Consider the following 14,771-nt stretch of genomic DNA (forward strand, 5'->3'; position numbering starts at 1 on the left):
AAAATATACTAGTATATAGTGAAATAACTGTTTTGTATATTATATAATTATTGTTATTCTATATTTGTATTATTTTTGGGAAATATTCTATTTATATTCCTGGTGTTTTTCTATTCTTTATTTGTTTTTCTATTTATATGTATTCATTTTTAATTTTTCTATCTTTTATTTAGTTATGTGTTTTCTTTTTTTCTCTCTTTTCTTTCAATTCTATGTTTTAGTGTTTCTTCTTTTCATTCAAAAAAATTCTGGAGCATCTGTAAAAAAAAAAAAAATCTATTTCTTCTGGGATCGATAAAGTATTTCTGATTCTGATTTGTTTTTCTATTTTTAATTTTTTATAGTATTATTCTTTACTCTATGTATTTTTCAGGGGCTTAATGACATAATGACAAATAAAAAATCCTTGAATCTTTTAAACTGTGCCTGTATTTCATCTAAAAGTTGTTCTCTTCCATTAATTATGCCAAATGTAATATTCACAGATTGAAATTCAAGTTCAAGTAGCATGACCATTTGTCAAAAACCAAATGTTTGCGATGGAGTCAAAACCAAACTTGCATGGGGTGATTTCAACCCTCGACATTTGTTTTTAACTAAATTATTTCAGAAGAAATACCTTTGATTTATTGATCTACGTCAGTTATCTAATGGAGACGATAGTTGGCCTCATAGATCAAAGATCGATAATAACTGAAGATTATTTGCTTGAAAAAAGATGTCAAAGGTTTGAATTGTCACTCAAAAGTTATTTTTTTCTCCACTGTAAACACTCTGCTATTTATATTGTTGGTAAAGTTTGGTGCGTTGCATTGTGGGATGTGGAGTCCTGTAGACGGAGGCAGAGAACTAGTATGTAAAGACTGAGTACGTGAGAAATACCTCACAACTCACAATACCACTCACTTGGTTCTTCTTCTTCTTCTTCTTCTTCTTCTTCTTCTTCTTCTTCTTCTTCTTCTTCTTCTTCTTCTTCTTCTTCTTCTTCTTCTTCTTCTTGTGTACACTAGTTAAAATTGCTCTGATCGAACGGATCGAATTGAAATTTGGTAGCTATAATCTATGGATGTTGACAAAAAAAGTCGAAAAAAAGTCGATTTCTCATTTTTTTACAAGTAAAATATTGCGACAGTTGATGGTACCAAATCATTGACACATAGCAATATGCAGAATGATCGGGGCCCATTACTCCGTATGTGTCACGGGGGCCGTTAGGGGACAAATGAACAAACTTTATCCAAACTTGTTTAAGTATGCACGGTGGGCACACTAGTCATACTGAACCGTCCCATGATGCAGTGGGAGCTGAATGTAAAATGATCCTGGGACCAGCCTCAAGCTGAAAATAAAACATCCCCTTTTCAAAATAAAAGCCTCTCTTCTTGTCTTCAATCAGCTTTTTTTTGTAACTCTTTTGTAAATAGGGCTCTTGTTTTGAAGTTAACTGGGAATTTTGACAGTAGTTAATGGCAAAATGTGTCTACGTGAGTTTTATGGATCAAATGAACACATGTTGATATTCTACTTGGTCACTTTCTCACGTCAGATGTTTTCAGAACTTTTAAAGTAAAGGTGGAGAATCAACAGAGATATTTAGCCTCAGTGTGATTAAGGTTTTTAACAGTGTAGGTTCCAGATGCATCTTGGGAAACTTAGAAGTATACTTCAGTGGGAACGCTCATCATCCTAATCATACTTATAGTTTATAGTAGACAGTATATACTCAATGAGTTTGTAGTTTGTAGTGTGGAGAGTGACATTTACAACACTAAGAATCTAAACTATTATACCTAATTTTCATAGAGAGACTGACTGAAAAATATAGAACTATTAACTGTAGTAATAACTATCCATCCATCCATCCATTTTCATACCCGCTTATTCCCGTTTAACAGGGGGTCTGCCGGTGCCAATCTCCGGCTCTCATAGGGCGCTGGGCGGGGGTACACCCTGGACAGGGCGCCAGTCCATCACAGGGCAACACAGACACTGACAACCATTCACTCTCTCATTCACTCCTCTGGGCAATTTAGAGACTCCAATCAACCTTACAGTCATGTTTTTGGATTGTGGGAGGAAGCCGGCGGACCCGGAGGAAACCCACGCAGCACGGGGAGAACATGCAAACTCCACACAGAAAGGACCCAAGTCCACCCCAGGGCTTGAACCCAGGACCTTCTAGCTGTGGGGCAGACGTGCTAACCACTAAGCCACCGTGCGCCCTAGTAATAACTATTTCAATCTTATTTCTTTGCATTTATCTCCTTCAAAATAAATCAAAACACCCTGAATATCATCCTTTGATTTTCATAGGAGCCCAACAGGCTTAAAGGTTTAAAGAAAGTTCGACATACAGCATGTTCAATCTACCAGACGTCTTCAAGGTAATTGGTGTGTAGGCTGCACAAATTTCCCTGCCTTCAGAGAACAATTTCAAACCCTCTTCAAGTCAAGCATAAAAGTGAAGGTAGGGCCGTGTTTTCTCACCACCTGGTTAGGGCGTGTCTTCACTGAGCCCCAGGGAAAAGAAATGTGGACTTTAGCGAGGACTATGAACTGCACGTGGAGTGTAAAGCAGTCATAGACGTATTATCCTGTGAACACACTGTGCAGCTGTGGCTGAGGGACAGAATATTAGAGTTCAGACTGAGGTTCACAGGTGGAGAGGCTCACGTTTATTTAAGGTCACGACAACACGTTCTATACTTGTTAACCAAACAGGACAATAAAGCTTTTCATTATTATTGTCAAACTGGGGAAAAAAATTCCCATTTCAACCTGAATAATATCCACTGTTATCCATGAAGTCTATTATTATTATAGTCATCTTAAAGATAGAAACCCTAACCCTAACCCTAACCCTCAGAAATAAAATGGGTTAAAAGTGACCAAAAATGGTGGAAAATGTGGTGGAATGGGATTTTAAAAACCAGAGAAATTGGTTAAAAGTTTGTGCATTAGAGTGGGCAAAAACGGACAGAAAAAAGGGGTTCAAAGTGTCAATGTTGTATCAATTAGTTAAAACTTGCAAATAATGGGCATGACAAATTGTGAATTGTGGTTAAATTTGCAAAAATAAGCATGAAATATGGTGAAAAAGGGTTAAAAGTGACAATAATGGGTCAACATATGTGACATTAGGTGGAAAAAGTGGTGTAAAAGGTTTATAAGTGCTGAACATGTCTTGAAAGTGGAAAAAATGTGCAGAATGGGCATTGAAATTTGATGAAGTGTCATGAAGTTTAAGTTTCATACATCTTAAATGTGAATTCTTCTTTTAATCAGAAATAAAATGGTTTAAAATTGACCAAAAATGGTGGAAAAGGTGGTGAAATGGGATTTTAAAAACCACAGAAATTGGTTAACAGTTGCAAATTAGAGTGGACAAAAAAGGTGGTAAAAGGGTTTAAAGTGTCAATATTAGAATATTAATATTAATGGGCATGGCAAATCATGAATTGTTGTTACATTTGTAAAAATGAGCGTGAAATATGATGAAAAGAGGTTAAAAGTGACAATAATGGGTCAACATATGTGACATTAGGTAAAAAATGTGCAGAAAAGACATTGAAATATGATGGATAAGTGTCAGAAATGGGAGTAATGTAGCAAAAATGCATTAAAAAGAGCATAAATATGGCAAGAAAAAGTGATGAAAATAGGTTAAAATATGGCAAGTTTGGTGTAGTTGCAGAAAAAGGGTAACACAATAAACAAACATGCGCTCCAATGGTTCAAAAAATATTCTTAGTTTCTCTCAGACATCTGGTGACCCCCTCCCAGTGTCTTAAAGGGACATCTCCAACATAGAGCAGAGGTTTACTCTTCTCAGCCACAGCCTGACTAAAATATTCTTTCTCATATTGCTGGGTTTGTTCTATGGGCAGCAGCAGGAGTGGAGCTTCATTCATATAGAGCTCCTTTTCATTAGTTTCCCTCCTCCTCCCTCGCCGTAGCTGTACAACTGTCCTGTACTGGTATGCAGGGACTGGGAGGAGCCACTGGAAATACTGTGGCCTCTGACTGGGAGTCCACAGAGCCGGAAGTGTGCAGAGTGATGGCTGGTAGATGTTCAACTGTATTTCACTGTTCATGCACTGAAGGAATTAACACGGTTGGCTGTGGATACGTGTCACACTAAAGCATGTTCATGACTTATGGCTTTAGGAGTGATTGTAGAATTATAATTACAATTGTAATTGAAAATATTTGTAATTGGCATAGAAATTCTATAAAAAACATTTACATTTACAATTTATTTAAACACAAACCCATAGAACCATAGTACATTTCTATTGCCTACACATTCATAGTTAATAGTTATTAAATTATGATTCATATCAAATTTTCCCACTACCTGTCAGTTCTCTGGAGCAATGATTCTCAACCTTGGGGTCAGGACCCCATTTAGGGTCACCAGATGCCTTCAAGAAACTAAGAATAATTTCTATTCAAGCCAATTTTTGCTTATTTTTACCTTTTTTCTGAAACTACACCAAACTTGCCATATTTTAACTAGGGATGTAACGATTAATCGTACGGCAGTTAAAAATCGATTCATAGGTAACACGGTTGATATCGATTTTCTGAAAATTGAATCGCAGTATTTTTTTTATTTATCTATCTCTTGTCCAAATGCTGAGGCGGTGGGCGGAAACTGCTACTACTTTCTTTCTGGCCGCCTTCTACTCTTAAACATGTTCAGAAATGATTCCTTACCTTTTAGCACTGAAAAAATATCAGTAATCTTACGTGAATATCTGTAAAAATCACGTTTTTCTATTAGTTCTGTCTGCTGCACAGATTAGCTACATGCCAACCGACCACTGGGTTACCAGCGCCCTCTGCTGGTTCTAAACAAATATCTAACGTAAATACAATTCAGACTGTTTTTTTTTTTTTTTTAAAGTCCAATTGTTAAGGCACAAAATACATTTTCAGTTGCATTTTTAAAAAGCACTATTATGCAGTTTTGCATTGTTTACTATAGAACCAGAATTTAAATTAATAGGCTTCTTCTTCATTTGTATTATTCCTTTATTTATTTCATTCAAGATTTATTTTTAGTTAAATTGAATAGTTTATCAAAGGATTCTTTTGACAATGAAACATAAAAGGAAAATAGTACCGTTATTTCTAGGAATATTTTTCAATAATTATTTGTCTACAGTCCCATTTTGTAAAATTAATCGTGAGAGAACCATATCGTGAACCCAGTATCGTGAATCGAATCGAATCGTATCGTATTGGGAGTTGAGTATCGGGAGTGAATCGTTACATCCCTAATTTTAACCTATTTTCATCACTTTTTCTTGCCATATTTTTGCTCATTTTAATGCATTTTTGCCACATTACTCCTATTTCTGCCATTTCTCCATCAAATTTCAGTGCCTTTTCTGTGTATTTTTTCCACTTTCAGTTTAACTTTGGCACTTATAAACCCTTTGCACCTAATGTCACATATGTTGACCCATTATTGTCATTATTTAACCTGTTTTCACCATATTTAATGCTTTTTTTTGCCAGTTGAACCACATACACCATTTGTCATGCCTATTATTAGCCAGTTTAAAATAATTCTGCTAATATTGACACTTCGAACCCTTTTTTACCACTTTTTATGTCCCCTGTTGTCCACTCTAATTTGCAACTTTTTAGCAATTCCTGGGGGTTTTAAAATCCCATTTCACCACCTTTTCCACAATTTTTGGTCACTTTTAACCCATTTTATATCTGATTAAAAAAAGGATTTACATATTTAAGATGACTATAATAATAGTAAACTTTCTAGATAACAGTGGATATTATTCAGATGAATAAATGGTTATCACAGATTCATAGAACAATGGACCACCATTTTGTAATTGAACTTTGGTAATTGAGAACGCTTTTTGTAATTAAAATGCCAGTCACTGTGATTGTAACTGAGTTGTAATTGAGCTTAGATAATTGACGATATATTTGTAATTGGAAAATGTAATTGACCCCAACCCTAAAACAAAACAACAAAATCTGTTCACGGATCTTGTCTTTGTTGCACATATAAAGCATAATTGACTCTACTCTTTCAAAATAAGAGACCTGGAATGAGGCTTTCCACTTCCTTTTACCATCATTGTTGATTATGATATTACATAAGGTTGTTCCTGGTAATGATTCAAAACGTCCATTCCAAGAACCTTTTTAACATTTGATTTTAAAAACAAGTCTTTTTTCCTGCATATTGTCCTTATATCCAAACTATAATCTGTAATGATGCAGCTTATATTCCCACTGCTGCTCCTGGCAGCTGTAAATGTAGTCCTGGTAGATGTTCAATAACAGAAATCTGCAACTTTTATCAACAGCGGGGGCCACAAAAATGCAATTGTCTGATTTGAGGGCCCCATTATCAACAATCTGAGCATTAAAACAGGAAAGAACATTAGATTTCTGTGTTTATGTTGTCATTTTGTGTTTTTGGGGTAATTTTGTATTTTTTTCCATGTCTTTCGTTGTATATATATATATATATATATATGTATATGTATATATACTGTATATGTATTTTTTTAGATATGTTTAACTTAAAACCTGCTCTATTAAACCAATCATTACCAACATATTGTTTCTTGTTTGTAATATTGAATAATCAAACATTTACTGCAGTCAGAAAATCCTTGTTTTACTGATAGCGGCCCTAAAAATATCTTGTTTTTCATAAAAAAAAATTGTAGTTCACACAAATTCAACAAAAATCTTTTTCTAACTTTTTTATTTTCAATATTACATTAAAAAAAAGGCAAAATATGTAATCCATGTTGGTTTTATTGCGGTAATAAAAACAATTGAAGCTCCATTGTAAACTATTCATGGCAATTCTTTGCTTCCTGAAGGCATTGATTATTGATTAGCCTGCAGTGATAGTAAAAGGTGAACATTCAGCATATTTCATTTTGAAGGTTTAGCTACTACTGTATGTGATGGTATGACATGTTCCTGCACGCTGGTGCTCACTGCATTTCTGTGTTTGTTCATCCACAGCCTGAAGCGCACGTCATATAAAGAGTGACAGACTGACTATGTTCAAAAGACACATTCAACATGTTTAAGTCTTTTTTCCAAATAATTCAATCAAAGCTGAGAAGTGAAACATTGGGAGGTTGATGGTTGCATAACCAGTTCAGGGTTGGGATGAAACCCTTTTGACCTCTCTTTAAAGGGTGTGTAAGTGAAAAAGGGTGTCACGCTGCTTTGGTGAGCAGCTGCCCTGGTTAACCTCTGACCCCCACAGGTCACCACAGCTCAAGACGAAGCATGTCGCGGTAGCTTCTGTTTGCATATGGAGCTGCTCATTTTATCTCATCCATTCAACTCAGCTACGCTGTTAAAAAGAATTACATTATTAATTATCTTATGAAATCTGCTAGAAATGTTTTTTTTTTTTGTTTATTTGTTTTTTTTTGTTTTGTTTTTATCAGATGAAGACACAATGTAGGGGTCATAGATCAATAAATCAAAGATCCAAATAAAGATGCAAATGGATGAAATGACTTGCATTGTGGGATGTGGAGTCCTGTAGACCAGGGGCTGAGAACCCCTGGTCTACAGGACTCTTTAACTTATTTTCATCACTTTTTCTTGCCATATTTTTGCTCCTTTTGAAGCATTTTTGCTACATTACCCCCATTTCTGACACTTCTCCATCAATTTTCATTTACTTTTCTGCACAGTTTTTCACTTTCAAGACATTTTCACCACTTTTCCACCTAAAATCACATATGTTGACCCATTGTTGTCACTTTTAACCTCTTTTCACCATATTTCATGCTTATTTTTGTCAATTTAGCCACATTCACAACTTGTTATCCCTATTATTTGTCAGTTTAAACTAATTGTTCTTACTTTTTTCTGCCATTTTTAAGCCAATATTGACACTTTGAACCATTTTTACCACTTTTAACCATTTTCTGTGGTTTTTAAAATCCCATTTCACTACCTTTTCCACCAATTTTGGCCACTTTAAATGATTTTTTTTCTGATTAAAACAAGGACTTACATCTTTAAGATGGCTATATACAACGGCGCAAATATCGAGACAAGACCAAGACCTTTAAATTGTGGTCCGGAGTACTAGAACACTAGGGAATACAATAAACAAAGCAGATCTGTGGCGTTTTACTCTTATTTATCCTTATGCCACTTCCAATATTTTCTGAAATTTCTTCTAAATTACTCCATTAGTTTTTGAGTTTGACTGTTGAAAGATAAAGGAATTAAACTTTAAAAAAAAGCTGGCCAAACTATGACCTACTTGTAGGAGGTAATAATCAGTATTGACAAAATGTGTGATTTATGTCCTAAAATTAGCCAAGCTCTTGCTTACAGTAAGCATAATCATAATCATCATCATCATCATCATCCCTCCATTCCCCGTGCATGGTGCACGTGGCAGAGCTGAAGCCTGGGGTGGAGGCCTCGTATTAGAGCCATAATTAGTAGCTACAGATGGAGATGGTAGGCTGGCACAGCCAATGCAATACCAAATATCAAAGAGTAGAATACATGGAACAGGAACTGGAAATGTCAGCGCATTTATAAAAAGAAAAAAATGGTTGAAAAGCAACAGCGAGGACTTTTATTTTTGCGAACAAGAGCACCAACAGACTGAAAAAAGAAGAGCTCATTTCTCCACCAATGTTCTCCACGTTGTCTTCCCTCAAACCAGGAGTTCTCAACCTTGGGGTTGGGACCCCATATAAGGTCACGAGACATTGGGAGGGGGTCGTCAGATGCCTTCAAGAAACTAAGAATATTTTCTGAACAATTTGAGCCCATTTTTGCTTATTTTTACCCTTTTACACCAAACCATATTTTTCATCACTTGTTCTTGACATATTTTTGCTTCTTTTAATGCATTTTTGCTACATTACGCACATTTATGCCACTTTAACATTAAATTTCAATGCATTTTCTGCACATTTTTTCCACTTTCAAGACATGTTCAGCACTTATAAACCCTTACCACCACTTTTTCCACCTAATGTCACATATGTTGACCCATTATTGTCTTTTAACCTCTTTTCACCATATTTCATGATTACTTTGGCTAATTTAACCACATTCACCATTTGTAATGTCTAACATTTGCCAGTTTAAAATAATCTTTCCAATATTTTCACTTTGAACCCTGTTCACCACTTTTTTTTAATTTTTTTTTACCTTGTCTGCACATGCTGTTGAAGGTTAACACTACAAGAAGTGCAATCTGTTCACCACTTTTAAGTCCTCATCCTCACATCTATAATGCAAGAAAGGTCTGTGTGTGTGTGTGTGCGTGCGTGCGTGCGTGCGTGTGTGTGTGTGTGTGTTTGGCCTGAACCTTTGTCAAAGGCTTCCACATAGCCAGAGTGTGCGCATGCGTCATTTTGGAGTAATTTGGTGTTGCAAAACGTTCAAACGTTTTAATTTTAAGATTTCGGCTCCCTCTCGGTATTAAGCGCGCTACTTCCGGTTCCGGGTTGCCGAGTCACTGTGTCGCAGTTTGTTTGGGTTTAGGTGATTATTAAAAACGTTTCTGTAGTACTAAAATTTATTTACGTTAATATTTCATGGTTATTTTTAATCATTCCCGTGATCCCAAATTTCCTTTAAATAGTTGTCTCTATCACTATGCCATGCTACCGTCAGCGTCTCTCTGAATAGATCATTTGAAACCGTCAGCCACTGGTGAGTCTTTTGCCAACAAGTTCTCAAAACACGCCCTCACCACACCACACATTAGGTATTTATAATAAAAATATACAAAATGAGTAAAATAATAAACAAATAACAAAAAACTAAACATTATTTATACAAAAAGTACTCAAAACGACAACAGAAATGCACAAAAATATACAAAAAGGCTCCAAAAACACACAAAATGACTCCAAAAAACATACATTACAGAAAAATACACCAAACAACAAAAAAACACAAAATGAGAACAGAAATGCACAAAACTTTACCAAAAAAGATACAAAAATACACAAAATGACTCCAGAATCACTACAATGGCAACAAAAAACAATAATTGTACAAAAAATGCACAAAAACACAACAGAAAGATACAAAAATACACAAAATTGACTCCAAAAAACATACATTACAGAAAAATACACCAAACAAAAAAATATATAAAAATGAGTAATAAAAAACTACAAACACATTTATCATGCGCATGTCCCATAGAATTAAACCAGGGAAATTGTACACACTATTTTACTTTGCACCAGCAAATATACCCCTTTATAACACTACAGAGAACAGAGTATGTACACCACTTTGTACATGAAACTTTCAAACACACACTCATCTGGCCATAATTGACAACTCTACTTAAGCTCCTCCCACTATATGAATACATACTTCCGACGGGCACTGTACTAGTTTAATCTATAATTTGAATTAAACAAAGCTAAGCTATGCACTAGCTTCTGGGCTTAACGTGTTGTATGAGAATAAACTACCTTTGTTGTTTTATTGTACTTCTTTTGTACGTTTTAAACTGAAAACTATAATATTTTTGTTGACTCGTCATCATTTCCATGTATTTGACACTTTTTCATCACCGTTCATTCTAAACGTTAATCATGTGTTCAGCGTCTCCATGTTCGTTTTCCATGTTTTCTGCCCACATCACTGCTGCTCTGAATAAGAATCTTTAAGAAAAGAATCTGAAACAAAATCTGTCTTTCATCAAGACAACAAAGGCCCCAAAGTGTCATAAAAGGTTTCTTTGCAACACTTAAAATGCCGCACGTGTACTTAGTTACATGATGATGTCAGCGTAATCACAAATGTTGGTATGAGGTTACAGATGATATAATGAGTGAAGTCTGAGCTCAGTGCTGTCGACGCTGTGCAGATGAAGAACCTCGGATTATTTCAAAGGGACGAAAACATGTTTTCAGTTAAATACAGACAGGCAGATGTTTTCTGATCATTTCGTGGTTTGAGTTTCGTTGATGGGATTGAGGAGAAGCAGAATCACTCTGAACCTTTACCTTTTGGGTTTCTTCATTCATGAAGCCTGAAGATATTGAGATATTGTCCCTCTCTGGACGACATTCCTCACATTCTGGATTCTTGACCTTTCCTCACTTTCAGAGCTCGTCCTAATGTGAGTGATTCCCCAACTTTTCTTTACCTTATCGTCTAAACATGACATAGGCAGCTAGCGGCCTAACTTGGCCTAAATTTTGCGCCCAAAAGTAAAAGCACTTAACTACTAAAAAAACACACAAAAGGGCAAAAAAAAATCACACAAAACAGCAACAATATACAAAAGAAAAACAAAAATACACAAATTTACACCAAAACACACGAGACGACTACAAAAATAACACAGTTTTATCAAACGACAATGAAAAACCGACAAAACCTGACTCCAAAAACACTAGAAAAATACACAAAATTGTCTGTAAAAACACAAAATAACAAAAAAAAAAAAAATACAACAGCAACAATATACAAAAGGACAACAAAAAATAGACGACTACAAACATAATGCAATTATATAAAACGACAATTAAAAAAACACAAAAATACACACAATGGTCTCCAAAAACACAGAATAGCAAAATAAATCACACAAAATAGCAACAACACACAAAAGAACAACTAAAATACACAACATTACTCCAAAACACACAAAACAAAAATAACACAATTATATAAAACATACATAAAATACAGACAATTGTCTCTAAAAACATAAAATAGCAACAAAAGTATACAGAATGATAGAAAGATATACAAATAATACACAAAATTGTCTCCAAAAACACAAAATGGCAAGAAAATAAAAAATCACACAAAACTGCACCAAAACGACACAAAAAATACACACTACAATTCCAGAAAAATACACAAAACTGTCTCCAAAAACTGACACAATAATATACAAAATAACAAAAATACAAAAAAAATAGAAAACAAAAAAAAAAAAAACACAAACCCTTTGTTGTTTCCTGTGTTAATGCTCTGATTGGTCATTATTCTAATGCTAATATAAATGTTGATCATGTGACCCTCAGATCAGGTACAATCACAGCGGAGCGAAGAGAAATATTAACATGATCAGTCAGACCTGATCCACTGCAGCACAACTTGACCTATAGTATATTATGTTATATTATATTATATTATATTATATTACAGTATACTATATTATACAGCATATTATTGCTACAATCATTATTGATTCATGGATTCACAAAAAGTCAACCAGAATCCTTGGAGGTATATCTGACAGAGTTAGTTCTACATTCCAAACACTGAAAGTCTGAAAATGAAAATGTATAATCTGTAGAAGTTCAGCAACTTTTTTCCACAGGCCGTTCTCAAAAATCTAATCTTTTATTCAGTGGCATCACCGTAACTCAGTATACAAGATTAGTCATGTTTAGGCAAGAGGGATTCAGCAAACGCTGACATCTTGTCCTTCCATAAAAGTATTGTGTAGATCAGAGATGAGCAAGACCTATTATGCAGCAGGGGACAAAAAACAAGAGTATCTGATTTGAGGGCCACATTCATTTAGAATAATAACTAATCTGAGCGTGAACACAAGAAAGAACAAAAGGATTGTGTGTTATTGTTGTTATTTCTATATTTTTCAGGTATTTTTGTGTATTTCTGTAATTGTTGTGTGTTTTTGCGATAATTGTATGCATTTTTGTGGATTTTTCTGTAATTTTGTATGTTTTTTGGACTCAATTTGTGCGTCTACTTTAAGGGCCACTTGTGGCCCCCAGGCCTTCAGTTGATAACATCTGGTGTCGATCATACACCTTAATTCTGGGTTTTAATAAGCTTAAAACATGGTGTCTCAATAATAGCATGACACTGTGAATAGCTGATTAACTATCTGAATGAAGTCCTGTGTGATGCTGGCACTTTATCCATAGTTTCACAACGATGACATCATCACCGTTTTCAATCTAGGTCCCTGGCTGAAACCTGGACCATTAGAAAAACTCTGAAGGTTGGTTCATTTCCTTCCTTCACCATGAAAGAGTCCATTTAAAGTCACAACCAGAGTCCACTGTCCACACTGTTAGTTTAACTGCTGATGATGCACAATGTACACGAGCACATGCACTGCTCAGAGCAGAGAGTGCATGTTCTCCATATTTATATGTTTTTATTTATTGATTTATCTCTCAAACAAGCACAAAAACTTGCAAAGGTTAATTGTTAGCAGCATGTAAACCTCAACATTTTATATAAAATACAAGTGCTCTTCGTTTATATTTGCTACATTTACAAACATGGGCAATTGGCGGGCCAGGGGCCAGGGGCCACATCCAGCCCTCGGTTTAATTTTGTGCAGCCACAAAACTACACAAAATGACAGAGAAATATAAAAAGCACAACAAAAATACACAAAACAACAGCAAACACACATAATTATTCCAGAAACAATAAACACATAAAATGACAGAAAAATACAAAAAAGGACCAGAAAATACACAAAGCAAAAGCACTCTAAGGGCCTGTACTACGAAGCTGGATTTCCTCTTATTGCGCTAACTTCCTGGATTTAATCGGTGTGTGCTGTACCACGACACTGGCTAACTTCTAACCGGGCTATATCACCATGGTAACCAAGGCTAAATCACCATGGCAATTTAGGCTGAACACCTAATCTGGTCAGGACCAGGTTATGAAGTGGATCAGATCTGTGCGAGTACTAAAGTCCCGCCTCCAATCAGTTCTTATGTAAATTGAGCTGCCCATTGTTAGTTGATCCTGGCTGGTGCAGATCAGACAGCTGAGTTTAGGAAAGAGAGATTATTAACAGATTAATTAATCCTTTCATTTAGTGATGACATCATTTAGGAAAGACATACTGTAGATTCATATCTGATGGACTGATCTACAGTCAGCTGATGAAGCCTGTGGAGAGACACCATCAACTTATTCATACATGTATTCCTTCATACGCTATAGTGAGGCTGACAGCATCAGCAGGAACATAATACAGTGAAACAATGTGTCTCATCCCAGTGTGAGTGTGATAAATTGAGGAGGACTACCTGAATAGAAACACGTGTGTGCTGTAATAAAGTTTATCATCCAATGGATTAATATTGATCATCATTAACAGTGTCATCAGCTTCCTGCCTGTGTTCTTTTCTTCCTGCTTTTTCTGCAGCATCAGTGTTGTTTTTGGTCTGAATTATGGATTTTCTAAATAATTATTCCACAAATGTGACATAAGTTGCTCTCCAAAGTTTCTCTGTGATTGTGATTGGTCTGGCGATGCAATCTCCGCCCGCTTCATGCGAACACGCACGTAGCCAAGCTGGACGCACCTGTCTTAAAGGGCCCATGTTAAGCTAAATTAATTTTTTTGAGCTTTAAACATCATAAAGTGTTATTTAGGCTTCATACACATTCCCAAAGTGTTTTTTCATTGATTCCCTCAATCAATAGCTAGAGGGTGATTTGCTCCATTCTTACTACAGGGTGAACCCAAACACCTTGCTCCAATAATGATGACGCGTTCCCACTTTGATGACGAATTCGACGTGGCACTGAGCTGGAGAAGCCACGCCTCCAGGAAGCTCTCTGCCGTGATTGACATGTAAACAGACACACCCACAAAGGTAAGCATTTCAGCGTCCTTCACACAGTGCTATGTATGTATTTTCTACAGTCTATGTATGTACTGGTGAACGCCCCGCCCCCACACTCTGTCTCGTGTTTATAAAGCAGCATGAGCTCCGCTACAGAGTGGGTGGGAA

The sequence above is a fragment of the Gouania willdenowi genome, chromosome 20, assembly GCF_900634775.1.
Source record: "Gouania willdenowi chromosome 20, fGouWil2.1, whole genome shotgun sequence".
In the NCBI taxonomy this organism is placed as follows: domain Eukaryota; kingdom Metazoa; phylum Chordata; class Actinopteri; order Blenniiformes; family Gobiesocidae; genus Gouania; species Gouania willdenowi.